The following is a 21,582-nucleotide window of genomic DNA, read 5'->3' on the forward strand; positions in this document are numbered from 1 at the left end:
TTCTATGATATTTGCTTTGGTGGATAGATTAGGCTCTTTCCTCCTTTTTTTTTAATTTGAAGCCTTCCTTCTAATCAGATTCCATTTAAAATGTATATTTGGATTTCACTAAGTACCCTCCATTCTAGGTCAGAATCTAGAATTCTAATATTTTAAGTTATGGTCCAGAAATTCAAATCCCATTGTTGGTCACCATCAAATTAGCTATTTGTTCAAGTCCTAAGCCTACCTTTCTACACAGAAGCACCTACCTTTAATTGGTAGCAGTGATAAAAAATGTTACATATACATGCCTAATGACCTTTGTTTCCTGTCCAGGGCTTCATAATCCCAGGCAATGCTTTATATTTTTAATATGTTGCTACTATTTGTTTCTCTGTGAATCACCAGGAAGTAGTAGTGGTCTTTAGGTTTGAAAAGTCTCAGGAAGATTTCTGCCACATACAAACCTTATTAAGGCAGTAGATATCTCTGTTATTATACCATATTGACAAATAGCTGCCTTGGCACCCCTTTGTAGGGATTAATCAACCAATTGTTCATTCCTTTTCTTCTGAGCATTACTGGATGACCTCTTTTGATGAGATTTATGTATAATTCATTATAGCATAAAGTAGCTGATTCCTCTTGAGGGGATACACCAATTCTTTCCCCCCAAATTCCTTTGTAGGAAGAACTTTATTCCACTTTCTTAGCTTGAAATGTTCAATGATTCTTCTTCCTCTCTTTCTCTGTGCCATGTCATTCTATTCTCCAAACCTCTGACCCATCTGTCTCTTTAATTCCCTTTTTTCTGTGCCTTCTTCTTAAAGATTTTACATTTTTTAAAGGAAGACTGTATTCTCCTTAATAAGCAGACTAGAGATTCATTCATCCTTTTCATCTCCTTTAAGACAGAAACCAGCTTCCACTTTGTAAATAAATAATTGCTATTGAAAGAAACAGAAACAATGAACACTTCCTTCAGGCTATTACAAGATTCCCTCTGCCCTCTGTACTCCCTGGAATTGAGAACCTAGGTTCTATGTGATTCCTGTTGGTAGATCCGTTGGCTAACCTTTGCAGCAATCTTCCTGGGTTCCATGTCTGTTTGCTGCACTAGGGACTGAATTAGAGGGGGACTTTTGAGTGAAACTTAAGTTATTCATGGCAGACTTCTTACTTTCTCCCCAGATATTACACTCAACTGCCTTGATTAGCAATTAGCACTTTCTTGCTACCTCCTGACTGAATTAGAAATGCTCTGTCTTTTAAACAGGAATTTTATTACTGGACAGGAAGGCCCTTTCACTCAAATAGAATTACCCACCTTTATTCCCCTCTTACCACTTAAGTTTATTCTTGTTTTTCTCTAAATATTTCAATCCCTGTCTCTTCTGGTAGAAAGGCTTGATTTACTTATATTTGGTGACTTCAGTGCAAAGATGAACATAGGAGAAGATTGTGAAAATGACATTGGAGAAAACAGTTTGGGATTAGGAAATGAAAGAAACCAAAAGCTTGTAACCATATACTGTACATGAAAAGTCAATTTTTTTTTTTCAAAAGAAGGAAGTTATAGGATACTGGCATGACCAGCACTAATTGATATTTAAAAAATGAAATAGGTAACCATACTGGGCGGGAAATTTCTGCTTTCCAATGTGGAATTTCAGAATCTGCTTCCTATGTAAAGTCAGGTCACTGATAGGTTAGAGCAAATGTCAAAATCAAAAATCAACTTAGAAGAAAGGATATAACTAAGAAGACACTATGTGACAACAGCAGTTCCAACCTGACCTACCTAAATGTAAACCATCTGCTCTAATGAATGGACAAAAGTAAAGACTTTGATTCTATCACCATTTCATAGAAATGTTAATGAATGCCTAAATGTTAGTTGAAAGCCTAAGACTACCTCAGCCAGAAAGCCCTTGATTTCCTTGCCAAAGAGAAAGATAAGAAAGCCAAGAAGATCACCAGGTTATAGTACAAACCTATTTATTAAACATGTGAAAAAGGCATAGAGGAAATTATAAACAACTCACCTCACAAAATAGCAAAAATCAGGCAAGGGGAAAGTAAACTCGTAGAAAACATGGCATAACATCCAGGCAAGTTAAATTATCCTAAAAGCATCTATAAGAAACACTGGAATGAATACAACAAATAGATATGAAATGGGACAGACCTGCTATTGTTTCTATTGCCACCTATTCTGATAAGCAGCAAGAATAGCATCATCACATCTAGATTCAACCATTTCAGTACCCAATATATACCAGGGAAATTTTTATTTAAGGCAAAACAATTTTAATGATATGTAGGGATTGATTTTCAAAATATATCAAACAAGGAGAGATTTCAAAAGAATGGAAAAATCATGAAGAGTAATTTTTACCAGAAAAAAAAGCTTACCAAGAAGACACCTTGTATACATACATCTGTTTTTTTCTCATCTCCACAAAATATGAAATACCATGCATCATATATATCCAAGATAAAAATATGAGAAGGAAACATGCATGTTATTTGTAGACAACATTCTATAGCCGACCAGCCCTCAGTCACACACCAGATTGATAAATATAAAGGATATAGAATCCCACTGTATTCACTATTGATTTCAAAAAGGCATCTGACTTAGTTATACCCAAATGCAGCAATAAAGATTCTCATTAAGGTGTTTTCTGCCTTGGTAAATCATACAAGATTCTGTAACATTTAAAATAATAAAGATTACTTTCAATTTTGTAACTAAGTATGACAAGTTTAATAGTTCAATGCAACTTTGATTTTCAACATCAGATAAGGCAAAAAACCAATGGGCTTATGATTGCCTACGGTGTTTGCCATTGTCATGGAGAATTTTGTTTAGGAGTCCAGATAAAAGAAGGATTCCCTATTAATAGAAAGGGGTTAAATATTTTTCTATTCACAAATAACTTGTTTGTTACAATAAGCACTTGACTTCTTCAATGAGATCCACTGCCATGCAAAAGAAATCAGCCTAGACATTCACACAGAAAAACAAAATGGATGAAAAGCACATATTACCCAGCCTGTAACTTGAGGTTGGAAAAAAACTCCAAATCTTATACCTTACTTCCAAAAACCTATAATGTGTCAAAAGTCATCAGCACTGATATTCACTAGTTGGTCCATCTGTATCTTTATTTTGGACAGGTACAACATACAAACAATGAGCTACAACCAGAATTTAGAAGGAAGAGATTAGATTGGAATTTCTGGGAAACTGTAGTACTTTTAAGTGATTCAACACTATATGATGCAACCAAGAGCCTTTTTTGTTGTTGTTGTTGCTAGAAATAAACCATGTGCCCAACAAATAGAGAATTGCTGAACAAATTTTAGTATAAGGAGATAGACTATTAAAAATTAAAGCACACATCTTTCCTTTCTGTTATTATCAGTAAATTACAAAAGGGCCATGCAATATCAGTTGCATTTACTCCATTCAGGGGTTTTCCTAATCTATATTAGGATAAATAATTATCATGCTCCTAATAATTAGCATTTATAGTGTTCTTTAAGGATTGCAAAGTGCTTGATATCTGCTAATTCATTTGATCCAATAAACCTGTGAGGTAGGTGATATTATTATTATTCCCAATTTACATATGAGGAAACTGAGGCAAATAGAATAACATAGAATCACACAGCTAGTAATTGTTTTGGGATGGATTTAATCACAGGTGTTCCTGACTCCACATTTAGCACTCTATCCGCAGCATCATCTAACTACTTACAGAATGTACTTTATAGAGAGGGGAATTGTTGGGACACATCCATTTTGCTCTACCCTACCCCCCAAAAAAAGTATCAATTTTTTGTAAATAATTTTTATTGAAATCTTTTGGAGTTTTTTTTTTTTTACATCACTAAGATTTTCTCCAATGTCTCTCTCCCTCTTCTCTCCCCAAGAGTCATCCCATACAACAGCTCATAATTTAAAGGAAAAAAAGAAAAAATACCAGGAAATCTGATCAATACATTAAAAATGTCTAAAAATATGTGCAATGTACCATACCTGTGGATCTCTTACCTCTGCAAAGGGGTGTGGCAGGGAGGTATCAGTGTCTTTTTATAAGCTCCCTGAAGACAGGGACTGTCTTTTGCCTCTTTTTGTATCCCTATTCCTTAGAATACATAGGCTGGCACAGAGTAGGTACCTAATAAATACTGACTGATTGATTTTTGAAGCCCATATTTTTAACAGTAATTCTCCCAATAATGGTATGTAACTATAAATTATGGAACAAAATATAGAAGAATTAAAATTGCAAGTGGCCCAAAGGGCAAAGGAAAATTATAAGTAGATTGCAGCATATTACCAAAAAGGGGGCATATTATCAACAAGGGACTACATGTAAAGAAATAGTGAAAAAGAGATCACTAAGGATGTGTCTGATCAGAAAAGGAGTTGAGCTGGTTATACCATCAGAAGGGAATCCTCAAAATGTTAATGGAGCCAAGGAAATCCACTGAGACACTAGAGAGACCTTCTATGGATCTTTCCTTATGGAAATAGATGAACACTAATCAGACAAGATGAAAAACTGAGTAGGGATTCCAAACTACATTTGTGGAGTAACTCATAAGAAGAGTTCACAGGTCCATTGTGGAAACCCTAGGACTTGAAAAAATGTTTTTCTGCCTTAGAATCAACTTGACAAACAAATATGGAAAATTTATAGTCTACATTTGTAATATTATTTTAATCTTTATCAGTCCATCCACTCTTTGAGTAGATACCCTGGGAACAAAATAGGTGAAATTAGCATTCTTTACTACTTGTCTGCATAAATCATTATTTTTTTCCCCCTGGCAATTGTGGAAGGGATTATTTGCAAGACTGAATTAACTATAATTGTTTCTCCCTGAGATTCTTAGTTGCAATTTGTAAGAAACACTACTGGTCCCTTGTTATGCTTCCTCATCAGTCAGCATTGATCATAAAAGCACCTGCACCAGGTTGTGAGGAATTCTGGAGGCAAGAAAAGAAGGCACTAGAAGTATACAAATCTTACAACTGATTTCCAATCCAATTTATATTTCTTGTCCATCACTTTCAAAAGTTATCAGCACTGAATTCTTACCCTTTCTAACTTCAAGTTTACCAGTTCATCCCTATCCACCAGCATTTACACCCATTTTAAACATCCTTTAAAAGTCTTTTGAGAGGTCCTTGATGACTACAGAGGAGAGTGAGGCTGGTGACTTTGCACAGCCTTCTCTCACTTAAACCAAATTCACTTTCAAGTCATGGAATCACCTCAAACAACAGCAACCAGGCAATATCATCTAACTCCTTGAAGAGCCCAATTTTAAGCTCTCAATTTCTAGGCAAAGAGGTAACCAAACACAATTCTCAAGCATTTTCTTCCACACTTGAGAGCTCTTGTTTTCATTCAAATACAGTGAAGGACCAAGGGAGAAAAGATTCTTTTCCACATTCTTACCTGAACCCATTAAACCTATATCATACACACTAGCTGCCACCAAAGTACCTCAGGGTAGAGCCTGCAATCCTAGTGAGAAATCATCTAAAACTGCAACATCTGAGGGCAGGAAGAAAATGTGGTGAATGAAAACCATTACCCATTTCTAAATGTCTAATTGATTTCAGTCCAATTCAGGAATGGATACCCTATCTTCTAGCTCACAGAGATTTTGAATAACATACTTTATAGACTTCTGAAGATAGGAGAAGGTAAATGATGAAGTTACACTCTGAATAACCTGGATAATATTAATTCCTCACATTTATATTACATGTTGAAGTTTTACAAAGTGCCTTTTTTTTTCCTTGAGACTGAGTGTCCCTGTCTTGCCTAAACCAGAGGTTCAGTGACCACTCATGGACTGATTTCACTATTCACTGGGACAGAAACCTTGACCTGCCTGCTCTGTTTGTAGTCTGATGACCCCTTAGTCCTGAGGTCTCACCATATTGGTGCTGAACTTAGCATGGACACCTGATTAGTTTGGCCAACCACAGCTCAGAATTCTAGAGCCCAACTGAACAACCAGCCTTAGCCTCCCCAGTAGCAGGGATTATAGCTGGGAAGCACCATGCCCAGAAGCATGGTGGTGGGTGGTGCAGTGGATAGAACTCTAAGCCCAGAGTCAGGAATACTTGAGTTCAAACCCAGCTTCAAAAACACTTACTAGCTATGTGACCCTAGGTAAGTCATTTAATAACCTGTTTGCTTAATTTCCTTAACTATAAAGTGAAGATAATAATACCACCCACCTCCCAGGGTTGTTGTGAGGATCAACATTTGTAAAATACTTAGATACACAAGCTGGTACTTAATAAATGCTTATCTGCTTCCTTCCTTCCTACTACAAAGTGCTTTTTCCAGAACATTATGAGGTAGTGTTATATTTATTTTACAGATGAGTGTATCAGCAATGCCATATTCACAATGCCTATAGAGATTACAAATATGCTGATATAATTATCCATTAGAAAATACGTCATGTTTGCCATATGAGGAAATAAACTAGAAAATTTATTAAGATACCAAAAGACTGAGTCCCAAAACCAGAAAGTGAAAGCCATCAGAGTAGTTATGACATTGGCACAGGTAGATAAAGTAGAAAGCACCCACATTTTCAAGCCTTTAAAACAGAACAGGCTACCTCAGGCAAAGGTCCTCCTCTCCCCACGCACAGCAACCACCCAGCGTCCTGGAAGCGCACTCCCAGCAGCTCCGGCCCCTGGCAGTCCTCAGCAGGAGTCCTTAGCAGAAAGTCCTTAGCAGTTCTAACTCAAAAAGGGCTTCGCGCTGCCACTGCCTCTGCTGCTGCCGCCGTCACCACCACCGCCAGCCACCGAAGGAACGCTAGCTTGGCTTCCGCTTCCTCTTGCTCCGCCCCTTCCTGCTACGTCAGCAAGTCCAACGGGGCATGGAAGATCTTTAAATCCCATAACCCTTACAATGAGAAAACAGAAGATTAAGAAGGGTGACTTATTGATGTCATAGAGCTAATAAGTGGTATATACCTGGGATGTCTCTCGTGTCTTCTAACTTCAAGACCAGAGCTCTTTCTACTATAGAATACTATCTCCCTTTTACTGAATGTTTTTACAAAGTCTTAAGGCATGACCAGAATTCTCTACATCAGGAAAAGTAATTTCATAGGCATGAAATTAGATGCATACATTAGAATGCTCCATCCACAGCAGGGTTATAAGTTAAATACATTTCCTGTTGGTAAATAGAGAAATCTTCAATGGCATATTTAGGAATAAGTGCTTGGGAAACAGGCAGTGTTTGGTCAGGGGTGCCTTCTATCTCTGTCCTTTCCAAACTTGGAACTTCATAAAATCTTTCTCTGCTTTTGACTTTCTAAAATGAAACCCATTAATCTTCTTAGTCTGATTTTTTAAATTAACTTATTTTAAACTTAAATACACAATAAGAAAATGAAATATTTATGAACTTAAGTTCTAAAACTTAAATACAAAATAAGAAAAGAGGGAAAAGCACTGACATGTGCATAGTAGAATGTAAGGGAGGATTCAAAATATACAGCAATAAATTTCCATTTCAAAAAAAGCCCATATAATAAATTTTTCCTTTGCTTCCTTGTAAGTTCTTTTGTTCTCTGTTGTGCACTTTTTGCTCTGTTCTTTTTTCTCCCCTTTTTTCCCCTCTTCTGTAACACTAATGCAATACCTATTGCAGCTTCTATGGATATGCATATGTATTCCCAGGGTTTGTTCACAGAATATAATAAACCCTCCTCCTCCGAGACAAAATCAAACTATTTATTTGGGACATTGCTATTAGGATACCAAAAAAGCAAGGTTTGACAAGGCACTCATCATCAATCCAGGGAGCGCTATCATTGCAAGCATTCTCTCTATCAAACCTCCCCACAAACAAGCTCCCCTAGGCAAGTCCTTCCTTTCCTCTACTTCTCTTTCCCAAAGTAAAATACCAACTCCCCAGAGTCAGAAAGCATCACCTCCCCACCCCCATGACTTCAGTAACCTAATTATAAGTTAGCAAAAGGTGTGAAAGCATCTCCTAAGTCTGCTAAGCAAGCCTCCCATAAGCAAGTTTCCCTTGATGGATTCCATGTAAGGCCTATTAATGGGCAGGGAGGCTTGTTTGTAGGAAGGCTTTCATACCTTTTGTTAATTTCTAATTAGGCACTGAGTCATGAGGGTTGTGATGCCCTTTGACTCTAAAAAGGGTTTATACACTCTGGGGTTAGCATTTTGCTTTGGGGCTCACTCATTGGAAGAGTGTTCTTGTGATTTGACCAGATGAAACCAGGTAGTTGTTAAGGATGCTCCCCACCCCCCCCACTCCCCCACCCTCCCCACCACCTTTGAAAAACCCAGATGTTGGTGCTTCTCTCTCTGGTAATTATGTATGTATTGCCTTGGTCTGACAGTTGGATCTGTCTGTTGATCTGTACTAATTTCTCAGACATAAACTCTGTCTGTTAGTCTTTATTTCTCTGCTTGTATTTTCGCTGAAGTTCAGGGTGCTGACTTTCCCCCTGAACTAGTGAATGTAATTAAAAAAAGATTGTTGACCCCTTGAACAGCTATCTTTCCTAGTAAAGCAGATCTAAAAACCTGTGCTAGCAGTCATCCTGTGTATGGTAGTGTGGTTGCTACTACACGCCTCCTCCAAGAAGGCTACAATTAAGCATGGATATATTTATATACTCATACATACATGTACACATAAACATATATGTACATGCATATACACCTAAATGCATACACCTACATATATTTAGATATCTATAATCATACTCATATATAGACATTTACATTCATATGCATCTATGTAAGACCATGCTATACTAGTTTGTCCTCTGTTTCTCTGAGGGTGGATAACCTCTTCCTTCACATGCTCAAGTCTTTCCATATTTTTCTAAGTCCACCTTATTTTATTTATTTATTACATTTCCTACATCACAGTAATATTCCAATCTTATACTGTCTAGTCATTTTAAATAGTCTAAAACAACTTAGATCAATATGGCAGATATGTGGAGTAGTTTCCCTGTTTTTCTCTTTTGATTAAATCTATTTTAGCTTTAACTTTGTCTGAAATCATGATTACTACCCTTGCTTTTTCTCCTAATAAATTCTATTCCTGATATTTATGGTTGTATATCTTATTTCCTATCCCTCCTCACTCCTTTACTTTACTTCTACCCATAATCTTGTCCTCCTATTACTTAACCTATTCCCTCCCCCACCAAAGATCCCTCCTACCGTGTTTCCCCGATGATAAGACCTATCCCGAAAATAAGCCCTCCCCTTACTGTGTAAGATTCCTCTAAAATAAGCCCCCCCCTGAAAATAAGCCCTATTGAGATTGCTACTGTAGTGAAGGTGATCCCCTGCACTACACACTACATTACGGTACCCTCTGTATGCACCGTCTGTACCCCCCCCGCCGTGAAACGCACGCCGCTCTCCGAGCTGCATCCAATCAGAGCTGCAGCAGTGAGCGCGTCATCCTGTTCTTCCCCAGTGATTGCTTGCTGGCGCCATTGAGAGCAGTGCCTCAGAGGAGAGCTGAGGCAGGACAACATAAGCCCTCCCCTGAAAATAAGCCCTCTGGTGTTTTTCTTTCCAAAAAAATTAATAAGACAGTGTCTTATTATCGGGGAAACACGGTATATCCTCCTCCACCCTTTCCCATTACCCTCTTGTTTCTATTTGAATTTAGAAGACTTTTATAGTCTTCCAAATATATGTTATTCCCTTTTTATCCCATTCCCATTAATCTAGGCACCCTCCTACCCCCCTCCCTTATCCTATTCCTTTACCCTCTTATTTCTTTATAAATTTAGAACACTTTTATTCTCTTCTAAATATATATATTGTTCTCTTTAACCCAGATCTGATGTGAATAGGGTTTCCTCTAAAAATACCTCCCTTATCTTCTCCCTCCTCCCTAACCCTTTAGCTTTTTATTTCTTTCTGAATTTAGAAGACTTTTATACCCTTCTAGACAGATATGTATTGTTCCTTCTTTAACCCATTCCTGATGAGGGTAAGATTCCAGAACTGCCAGCCTCTTCCCCCATCTAATTCTTCTGTATCAGTTCTTCCTCTTCCATTTCATTTGTATAATTACTCTTTTCACCTCTTCCTAAATGGTTTTACTTTTTAGAATCATATCATACTCAGTTCTACCCCAATATTTCTTTTGAACTACCCAATTACTTATAACAATATTAGAAATATGCTCTCTATTTCCTCATATAAAAATAAATAGGTTGTCCATTATTGAGTTCCTTGTATATTTGTAATTATTATTGGTAATAATTAATAATTATTTATAATTAGTGATTAGTAATCCAATTAGTAATTGGACTACCTGGAACCTATGATAAACAAAAAAATCTTGAGGGGCAGCTAGGTGGCACAGTAAATACATCACTGGCCCTGTAGTCAGAGGACCTGATTTCAAATCCAGCCTCAGACACTTAGCACTTACTGGCCTTGTGACCTTGGACAAGTCACAATGTCAATTGACCTGCATTTCCCCCTCCAAAAAAAAAACCCAAACTTGAAAGTCTGGCAATTTATTGTATATCCTTTTTTTTCATTCTGGATTGTGCTTAACTTTGCGGCGTATGATAGTTTCAGTCACGGCCCCAGTTCTTTTGCTCTTCAATATGTAGCGTTCCAAGACCTGTGGTCTTTCAATGTTGCTGCTGCTAGGTCTTGTGTGATTCTAGTTGTGGCTCCACCATATTTGAATTACTTTTTTTCTTGTTGCTTGTAATATTTTCTCCTTGAGCTGCAGGTTTTGGAATTTAACTATGATATTCCTGTAAGTTTCCCTCATAGGATCTCTTTCAGTTGGTGATCAGTTAATTTTTTCTATTTCTACTTTCCCTCTTGTTCTACTACTCCAGAACAATTTTCTTTAATTGTTTCTTGTGTTATTGTATCAAGAGTCTCTTTTTTTGCCCTATTTTTTGGAGGGGGGAAGGCGGGGCAATTGGAGTTAAGTGACTTGCCCAAGGTCACACAGCTAGTAAGTATTAAGTGTCTGAGGTCAGATTTGAATTCAGGTCCTCTTGACTCTATGGCCGATGCTCTATTCACTGTGCCACCTAGCTGCCCCTCAAGATTTTTTTTTGTTTATCATAGCTTCCAGGTAGTCCAATTACTCTTATGCTTTCTCTTCTTGATCTGTTTTCTAGATTGTTTTTCTCATGAGATGTTTCAAATTCTTTTCTATTGTTTCATTCTTTATATTTTATTATTTCTTGTTCTGTTATAATTTCGCTGGCTTCTCCATGCCCAATTCTAATTTTCAAGGAGTCATTTTCTTCCTTAAGATTCTGGATCTCCTTTCCCCATTAGTAGACTTTCTTTTCACAGTCTTCTTGTTTTTCTTGGATCTTATTTTTAAAAAATTTTTCCTCCATTTCTCTCATTTGATTTTTAAAGGCTTTTTAAAGTTCTCTATGAATTCTTTTTGGGCAGGTCATTTGACATTACTCTTTGTGGTAGAAGGTTTGTTTTTGTTTGTTTCAGTATCCTCCTATGAAAGATATCCCTTCTCTATTCCCACAGTAACTATAATGATAGTTGGGTTCTTTATCCTTTGCCCGTTCTTTTTTTTTTAATCATTTTAATCACCTGTAGTCCTGGGGTATGGGGGATGGTGCCTCTGGCCTCAGATATTCCCTTACTTCTCTCCTCTGGTCTGGAACCAAAACCAAGAACTCCACCCTCCTCTAAATGCCCACAGTCAGTGGTGTCCTGCCCCACTGCTTCTTCATTCACTGGGTGTGTGCTGGTTCCTTCTCACCATATCTCAGCAGCACAGCTGGGCCTGACATCCCTTATCAGCAGTTCCCTCAATCTTCCCCTGTTCAGACATCCAATTCCCCACACTGTCCTGGAAATGAAAATTGCCGTGGCTTGGGCTGAGGCCAACTCCCAGCCCAGCTAACCCCAGGGCTCACTGCCTGCTGTTTCAGCGGAACTAGCCTGGAGGCATTTACTCTTTACAGGGACCAAACCTTGGTCTTGTGATTTCAGACATTAGCTGGTTGTTTCAGGTGGACCAATGTTCTGCACCAACTCTTGCTTATTTTTACAGCTCTATGTTTGCTCTGAGGTGCTATTTTGTTTTGAGGTGCTGTTTGTGGGGGAAATCTGGAGAGCTTAGAATTTTCTGACCTACTCTACCATCTTCCCAGAATCTTGTCTTAGTCTGATTTCTGAATGGCAGTTTTTAAACTAAATCATCTTCATAAGCGCAAAATGGACGGGGCATCAATAGATGGCATATTCCCTAGAAAAGTTCTGAGGAATTTAGTGGATTGTAAGAATGTCCTAAGTCAATAGAACACTATGGTAGCCAACAGGGCTAAGGCCATCTTAGCCTGCTTTAAATAGAAACATAGCCAGCAGGAAAAGGAAGTAAGAGTCTCATGGTAGTCTATGTTAATCAGATCACATATATGGAGCATTACATTCAGCTTTGGGGGGGGGGTCACATTTTAGGAAAAATATTAATAATGTAGAATGTCCAGAGGAAGGCAACTTGGACAATTTAGGGCCTCTAGTTGATGCAATATGAGGATTTTTTGAAACCTAGAGGAAAGAATACCTGGGGGAACCATAACATGTGTCTTCATATATTTGAAAAGTGTTATGTTGAAGAGGAAGTAGACTTATCCTGTTTGGTCCCAGAAGGCAAAATGGCCAGAATTTACAAAGAGGAAGATCTCAGCTGGTTGCTTGATCTCTTCTGAGCTCCTTGAGAGCAGGGACCAGTTTTTTGTTTGACCTTTCTTTCCCCCTGCACTTAGCACAGCAGTCAGCATGCAATAGGTGCTTAATATATGCTTATAGATTGACAAAAGGAAAACTTCCTAACAATTTTTATCGTTAAGTCATTTTTCAGTCACATCCAACTCTCTGTGACCCCATTTGGGGTTTTCTTGGCAGAAATACTAAAGTAGTTTTCCATTTCCTTCTCCAGCTCATTTTACAGGTGAGGAAACTAGGGTTAAGTGACTCCCCCAGGATCACACAGCTAGTAAATGTCTGAGGCCAGATTTGAACTCAGGAAGATGAGTCTTCTGAGTCCAGGACCAGCACTTTATCCACCTAGCTACTCTCCTAGCAATTAAAGTTATTAAAAAGTAGAATGCACAGGGTTCTCTTCACTTGAGTTCTTAAGCAAAGGCTAAATGGTCACTTATCAGGAATATCACAGAAGGGATTATTTCTCCACCTCCTAGCTTTCCTGGCCTCCTCCAAGTCTTAGCTAAAGTCCTACTTCTACAAAAGGGTCCTCTTTAATCTAAGTGCCTTCCCCCAGAGATGATCTCTAATTTATTCTGTCTGTATCGTGTTCGTAAATAGTTGTTTGCATATCATATCCCCTGTCATACTGTGAGCTCCTTGAGAAAAGGGGCCTTTTATTTTTTTTTTTTTGCCTTCCTTTATATCACTAAAACTAAGCACAATGCCCAATGCATAGTCTGTGTTTAATATATGCTTATTGTTCTGACTTCAGGTACTGGTTGGACTAGATGGCCTTTTAAATTATTTTTACCTTTAAGAATTTGACGTACTATGAAGGGCAATGGCTAATATGACTCCATCACAGTGAAGAAAAGTCACGTCAACTTATGCAATGACTAAGGGTCTAAATATGTGGAAGCACCTGGTTGTTAAATCCCATAATCTGTAAAATTTAGCCTTTAATCCAAAGCAGAATAACCCTAATCTCCCCAACCATACTAGTAATGCCAAAGTAATAGAATTCTATTTGGTTTTGATACTGTGATGATATCTCCATTCTTAGCAATCAACTATATATATATTTATTTATACGGACAAAAAACTTGATATCAAGCAAGGTCAAGTTCTCACTTATGTTTTCATCTACTAGTTGGTTAATCAAATCTCTGAATAATAATTTCCCAAGTGGTAACTGGTGCTGCCTCCATTCCACTATTCTAATAAAGGAAAAAATCAAAGAAAACCAGAGAAATTTTTTTCTTCAACTAAGTGCCCCATACTTGGCCCACTATAAACAGGATAAATATGCAAGAGAAGCAGGAACAACAAAAAACTAGTAAAAATCAATGGTTAAATGAAATGAAGTAACTTAATCAGTTACCACCCACTTCATATTTCACTGACTGGTAGGAACTTTTGCTTGAACATTTGTTCATGCTCACTTCTAGTAGAGTAAAAACTACTTGAAATGGATTGCATTTGGATGCGTTTAGGAGAGTACAGAAGTTAAGAGATTTTAACTTTTTAGATGCTTTTGTACAAGGTATGGATGGTCCTGGATATGAAATAGCAACATTATCCTACCAATTCTCCTAAGTCATCTTTGGGACTAGATTTATTTTATGTTATGGGACTGTCAGTCTACCCTGAGCGTTGTTTTTTTGTCCTTCCTTCTTGGAGAAGACTATGACATCAAGAAGGAGATGTCATGACTTGCAAGTGAATTTGATTTAAGTCACCATCAGGATCCATTACCAGGATATAGATGAGGACGACCAGAGATGGTCCCTTTCCAAAGAGGCAAAGAGTTTCTAAATAAACAATACACAAAGTTTAGATAGGTTTTAAGGAGTGAGGAATAGGGTAGAGAATGGGGCAAAAATTGATTGGTCAAGGTCTCTGTTGCTGGGTCTCAAGGCTTATCTGGTGCAATAACCCTTTTACCCAGTCAAGATTAGGGGCGTCTACAGAGCAGGATGGTGGGGGTAGAGGGGTGGGTTGGGCTGTTTCTCAGAACAGAATGCCATGGCATGCCCTATTATGGGTTACTTACCCTGAAGGTAATACTAGTATCACAGAACTTTATGGCTGAAAGAGACCTAATTATCTGGTCCAACCTATGGCTGAAAAGGAATCTTCTCCATTTCATCAGAAGGGTGGGAACAGTGGATAGAATACTGGGCCTGGAGTCAGGAAGACTCCTCTTTCTAGGTTCAAATCTGACTTCAGACACTTATTAGCTGTGTGACCTTGAGCAAGTCAATTAACCTTGTTTGTCTCAGTTTCCTCATCTGTAAAATAAGCTGGACAAGGAAATGGCAAAACACTCCAGTATCTCCACCAAGAAAACCCCAAATGGGGTCATGAGAGTTAGATACAACTGAAACAAATCAACAGCAACCATATCATCGCTGACAAGTGTTTATGCAGCCTTCATTCAAAGGTCTCTGGAGATAATACTTCTTTGATACTTCAGCTGTTCTTCAAGCTCATCATTGTGGGTTTCCCCTCCCATGATTAAAATACTTGACATTTCTAGAGTACTTTAAGGTCTTTAAAGTATTTTACATACATCATTCCATTTGAATCTCACACTTAAGCTATTAGGTGATATGATCCACATCTTATAGACGAGGAAACTGAAGCACAGATGAGTTAAGTGACTTGCCCAAAGTCACATAGCTTCAAGCATAAAGAGGTGGGATTTGAATCCAGGTCTGTCTTCTTAAATCTATATCCAGAATTCTTTCCCATTATCTCCTGAGGCAGCTCCTTTTGCTTTTGGAGAGCTCTAAGTGTCTTTGAAAGAAAGAAGGCCATCTGGGTCTATTGAGGCAAAGTTCTTTGAAGGTGCTTAGAGAAAAAAAAGAGGTATACTATGAAAAACTTAGAGTGGGGGGGAAAGCACATGACCTCTCATGTTCAAAGATATTTAATAGGATTATAGAGTAAGAGCTGGAAGGGGTGTAGACTAAACCTCTTCTAACAGAGGACAAAGCTGAGGAACAGTGAAGTTAAATGATTTGCTGTAGGTCATACAGACAGTAAATGGCTGAACTGAGATCTAAATTCAAGTCCTGTGATTCTAAGTTTGGTGTCTTTTCCATTACACCCTGGGTCTCTTCTGATACTGCACTAACCCATTTTTGTCACTACCTACCTATTCCCCATAAAAATAATAAAGTTCTAATTTTACAAAGAGTCCATAAAGGACCCAGAAAAAGACTTGGAGATGGATCTTAAAATGCCAGCAGGTTTGTGGGAGCAGCACTGGAGAAATCCAGTGTTCAGTCATACTAGAGAAATTTATAGAGCCAGTGTAATCTCCATGAACTTTGTAGATGATAAGATTCTTTTTTTTTTTTTGAAGGGGAAGTCAAGGCAGTTGGGGTTAAGTGACTTGCCCAAGGTCACACAGCTAGTAAGTGTGTCAAGTATCTAAGGCCAGATTTGAACTCAGGTCCTACCCTGACTCCAGGACCAATGCTCTATTCACTGTGCTACCTAGTTACTCCAGATGATAGGATTCTTATAAAATCAAGCTTCAGGGTCATCCTAGGCTGGAAAACTCTGAAGAGTTTTGTGCTCTTTCTCTTTGGTTAATAGCAGAGACTTGCTCTCCTGTATACCAGAAAAGGACAAGAAACCAGTGTGGCCACTAGTCAATAAAGACCCTAGGGGACGATGTCAGTCAGCATAGTCTCACTGGACATTCCCTTAGTCTCTATACATATTCAGAAAAAGCTTTCCCTTCCTCTAGATTCAGATTGTAGCTAACCATTCTCATGACATTCATATACCAGGTAAGTGAGCTATTACTATAAACTGGATCATGCAAGTTAAAAAAAAAACTTTCCTGTCTATAACTCCTCTAGGTTCTTCTTCATAGAAACCTATTTGAAATTAATTCCATCTTGGGTCACCCACAGATTACCTGAACACAAGTTGATTTTCATTTAGAGTTCTGACTCTAATCCATTTGATTTTTGCCCAAGATTGGAATATCTGGAAATGCCTTGGTCACAACGATCCACAGTTCTCTCTTTCCCATGATCTAAAATTTCACTTTGTGGCCAGAGGCATTTCAGTTCCAGGAATAAGTCTCCTTTATTTCAAGAAAATGCCAGCTCCAGGCAAGGAATAAGATCTCTCACCTGCCATTTTCATGAGAGGAATTCAATATGCTGAACAAAGATCCCTTTTAAATGTCTGAAAGAGAGTTTTATCAAAACCCAAAGCCCCTATCTGATGATTCTGAGTCACTCTGAGAGAGATAGCTGGAGGTGAGGAAACACTAAGGGAAACTAAATATTCTCTTTTCATAAATCCCATAACCTAGTGAGAACATTTGGCTGTCTTCTAAATAATTACTTGATCTTTTTTGTCACTTCTGCCTCCCACAAGCGGGCACAAGGGCACCAGTACCTATGTAGGGTCTCGTATGCTCCTGGATGGCTCCCCAGTGAACCAGATCTTAAACAGTTTAACTTCTGTGCTTCAGACAAAGTATGCTTTGTTTCATCCAGGTTTGATGGGCCATTTTATGTTTCTCATTTTTAGGACTTGAAATAACCTCTCTAGAGCTGAGAAGGATATCATGTTCTCATTCCTGGGATGAAAAAAGCATTTATCCTTACACTTTTTTTTTTTAAGTTCTCTAGTAAATGTAATGTGAGGCAGAGGGATGACAAAGGTCACACAGACATGATTTTTCTTATTCTTTAAGATAGACTGTTTAGAGCAACAGCAACAAAAATTCACTGACCACAAGTGTGACTCACTAACAAGAAAAAAACTACAAAACTGAATTTACAAAATAGATTATTCTCATTGTAAATGGATTTTTCACACACTAAAAAAAAGTATTCATTGCTAGGTTTCTCTAAATAGTGAGGTGCCCCATTTCAACTAAAATTGGATTTAACCTAACAAAAATTTAATATGCACTTTTTTTTTCAAAAACATATCTCATAAAGTGTAGCTTAACTGTTTTAGATTATTTATTTATACACTTTACATATAAACACACTTTCCTTTCAATATGGTATGTGACAGAAGTTCATGTACATCTCATTTCCCACAGACCTTCAGGACTAATGTCATTTTGTTACCTTTGACCGCCTGTGTCTCCCTCCCCACCATCACCACCACTCTAGCAAAAAAAAAAAGAAAGCTGCTCTTCAAGAGTAGTCATTGTTTGGTTTTCATTCTATCTTCTTGTGCTTGCTGTTACAGAAGAAAGGAAGAAAAACATCTCCAGCACAGTAGCATTAAACATTTATCCACTCTTAGGAACCAGACATTCAGTGGGCAGAGGATGTTACAGCGAGGCTGCTGTTGAATTTATTTTTTACTTGGTTAGAATTATAAAGCACTTTTACCGCAGAGAACTCTGGGATACTACTAAAGGAAGTCACTTTTAGTACATACCCAGGCCAACATTCCAAAATTGAAAATTGAAACATTTGCTGTTTAGTTACTTCTACATATATTTTGTCCTTTGAAAACAAACAAACAAACAAAAAGATGCTTCTGCCTACATTGCTATTTATAAGTAGAATAACTATGGTTGATGAAAACATGACCTCTCCACATTAATAACAGATCAATCAACCAACAGGTACATGTTGATCCCCTGCTACGGGTTTAATGCTATACTAGGTACCCTGAGAAAAACAGGAAAAAACACAAATGTCTGCTCTCTCTGTATCTTTGTACATGCTTCTCCGTGCACTTATCTTCTCTTTCACAAGAATGTAAACTTCTAAAGAGCAGGGACTAGCTTTGCTTTTTACTTTTATCCCTGGCACTTATGTAGTAAATGCTTAACAAATGATTGACTTAAGTAGTTTAAGGAATGATTCCTCTTCTCAAGGAACTGTAGGATCATAGATTTAGAGCTGGAAAGATCTTTGAGGCCACTTAGTTCGACCCCATCGTTTTTCAAACGAGGAGTTGAGGTCCAGAGGAAACATAGAGCTCATCCAAGGTCACACTGTTCATAGAGCCAGAATTTGAACCCAAGTCCTCTGACTTTTAATCCAGTGCTCTTTCTACCATAATATGCTCCCTGACCAGCATGGTATAGAAACTTATCTATTTGGGAAGACAAATACATATAAAACTATTGGATAATTAATAATGAGGACTAGAATTTATATAGTGCTTGAAAGTTTGTAAAGCACTTTATCCTCAAAGCAACCCTGGGAGGAAGGTACTATGCCCATTTTTACAGATGAGGAAACTGAAATAAAAACAAGTTATTTGCCCAGCACACACAGCTATTTAGAGTATGATGTCAGATTTGGACTCTGATCTTCCTGACTCCAAGTTCAGTGCTCTATCCACTGTGCCTCTCATAAAAAGAATGATGAGCCAAAGACTGACTCCTGGGGTACGCCCATAATTAGGAAATGGGAGGAGGAAGAAGAGGCAGCAAAAGGAATAGCAAAGGAGCAACCAGAGACAACAAACAGGGTGGAACGGTATCTTAGAAACCAAAGGAGAAGAGAATTTTAAGGAGGTTACACAATGTCGAATGCAACTATTAAATACAGATTGAAAAAGTCCATTCAGTTTTTCAATGTAAAACTAGCCACCTCTGCACCTCCCTGCCTTAAGGCCAGTTCCACTTCACCCTCCCCCCACTCTCATACCCTTAAATGGATTGGCTCTTACCACTGCACTGGTTCCAATCCCAACTGATAGTGTTCCCTTAAGCATACAGGTGGTTTCCCGTACTCTGGTTCTATTAGCAATTAACAGCCAAATTAGCCTTTTACATAGAAATGTTTACTTCAGAAGGTATATTCACAAAGTTAGTGCCTCAACTTGTGGGAAATATACTCTTCTTCCTCCTGCCTTGTACCACTTCAGTCTCTGGGAAGGGAAAGAGAATTAAGTTTATAGCTTAGGTCCATAACTACAGAGCACAGGCCCATTTCCAAGTCCAAAAACTTACTTCAAGTCCCAGATACCCTGGCTTCTCCAGACTTCCATTCCAGGGTACCTGGTTGTACCATCCCACCTGCAATCCTGGCTCCAAGCCCAGTGCTCTACCAACTGTGCCTCTCATAAAAGAATGAGGAGCCAGGGAATGACCCCTGGGGTACACCCGTAATTAGGAAGTAGGACCAGTAACTCAAACTCCCAGTATGACGGGTATTGCCTATGGCACTTGAAACTGAAATCAACACAGAACCCAGGACCATTTCTTAGAGTCAGAGTGAAAGAAGGAACAGGGGGAGCAAAGTCCTTCCCTTCTCTCAGTTCAATTCATGAATACATGCTGTGAGTGATTTATTTTCTTCATTCTCTACACAAAGCAACTAAGAGTGGTTTGGGATAGGAGGGAGCAATCAGCTCAGTCTCACCAGTTTTAAAGATGCAGACAGACATTTAAAGGAGGCTACCCCTCACTCAAGCATTAGGAAACAACATAGCTTTCTTGTTAGGGACTCTGGACACATTCCAATGGCTCTTCAAGAGCACCTTTCATGTTAGGCAAACTGGGCATGCCCAGTCATACCCAGGCTATTCATTAATAAAGTAATTAATATATTAGTAAAGTAATCATTGGTTATCTTAAGGAAAGCAACCTCCCAGATCCAAGATGGGGCATCAGAACATATTCTCAGACACAGACAAACAGACAAAGTCGAATCAATTTTCAGCAGCAGCTGCCACTCTTGAAATTGCTATCTAAATGGCCACTCTCCAAATATTTCCAGCCCAAACAAATGGACACAGGCAAACACCACCCCACTTTGGAACTCTACTCAGTCAAGGAAGAAGAGACCCTGGACAACAAAAGGTGTTTGCAATAGGATGGATCCAAAGGGAGCTGCCCCAGTACTTTATCTCCTACTGGTGCCACTCTACTATAGTCTCCTTTGGGCTGGAGAAGGGCCAGGTTATTTTTAACCAACACATCCTTATTGCTCGCTATGCTTCCAGATGGGAGAGGAACTGCACACTCCACCTTATGGGACAAGCTCCCAAGTTCTGCACTGTTCCCAAAATGTGAGTTTTTCTGCAGCTGCCCAGAAATGAGTTGTGTATCTGACAGCACCAACTTACCAACAGTTTCTCCTGGCACCATTCTGCTAGCCCTTTATCTATTTTGTCATTTTAGTATAGGTTGAGTGAGTCTAATACCACAAAGGTTTCACTGAAAGCATACATGTAAACATGTGGGCCAACCAACTGAGAAGGGGTGCCAGGGATAATGGTTCTATAATCAATCATAGAGAGCTGGCAGGGACTTCAGTGGTCATCTACTCTAATCCCTTTGTTTGAGCTGAACCTTGAAGGAAAATAGGGAATCTAAGAGCTGGAGGTGGACAAAAGGCACAATTCTATGCATAAGGACCCAGACAAAGGCAAAGGCATGGAGATGGAAGATGGATTAAATCTCTTCCTGAGGAACAAAAGAATGTCAGCTATAGAATCCAGAAAAAGGAATGATATAAAATAAAGACTGGAAAAGTATGTTGGGGCCAGGTTGTAAGGAGCATTAATTGATAAAAAGAAGACTTTATATTTGTTCCTAGAGGTAACAGGGAGCCATTGGAATTTTTTTAATAGATCATTAAGTTTCTCAGAAAGAGACTTACAGGGGCGGCCAGGTAGCACAGCGAGTAAGAGCACCGGCTCCAGTGTCGGGATGACCTGGGGATCAAATCTGGGATCAGACACTTAGCACCCACCCAGAAACACCTGGCTGTGTAACCTTGAACAAGTTACTTAACCCCAATTGCTTAGGGGTGGCCAGGTGGCTCAGCAAGTAAGAGCACCGGTTCCAGTGTCGGGATGAC

General features: G+C 38.6%; 1 protein-coding gene across 1 annotated transcript in view; it reads left to right on the forward strand.

Moving 5' to 3' along the window:
• Positions 1 to 21,582, forward strand: part of LIPC (lipase C, hepatic type) — a 62,148-nt gene that overhangs the window by 32,158 nt on the left and 8,408 nt on the right. The window lies entirely within an intron of this gene.

The sequence above is a fragment of the Petaurus breviceps genome, unplaced genomic scaffold (genome assembly GCF_028583685.1).
Source record: "Petaurus breviceps papuanus isolate PSGF00001 unplaced genomic scaffold, PetGlider_PUasm1.0 37, whole genome shotgun sequence".
Classification (NCBI taxonomy): Eukaryota; Metazoa; Chordata; class Mammalia; order Diprotodontia; family Petauridae; genus Petaurus; species Petaurus breviceps.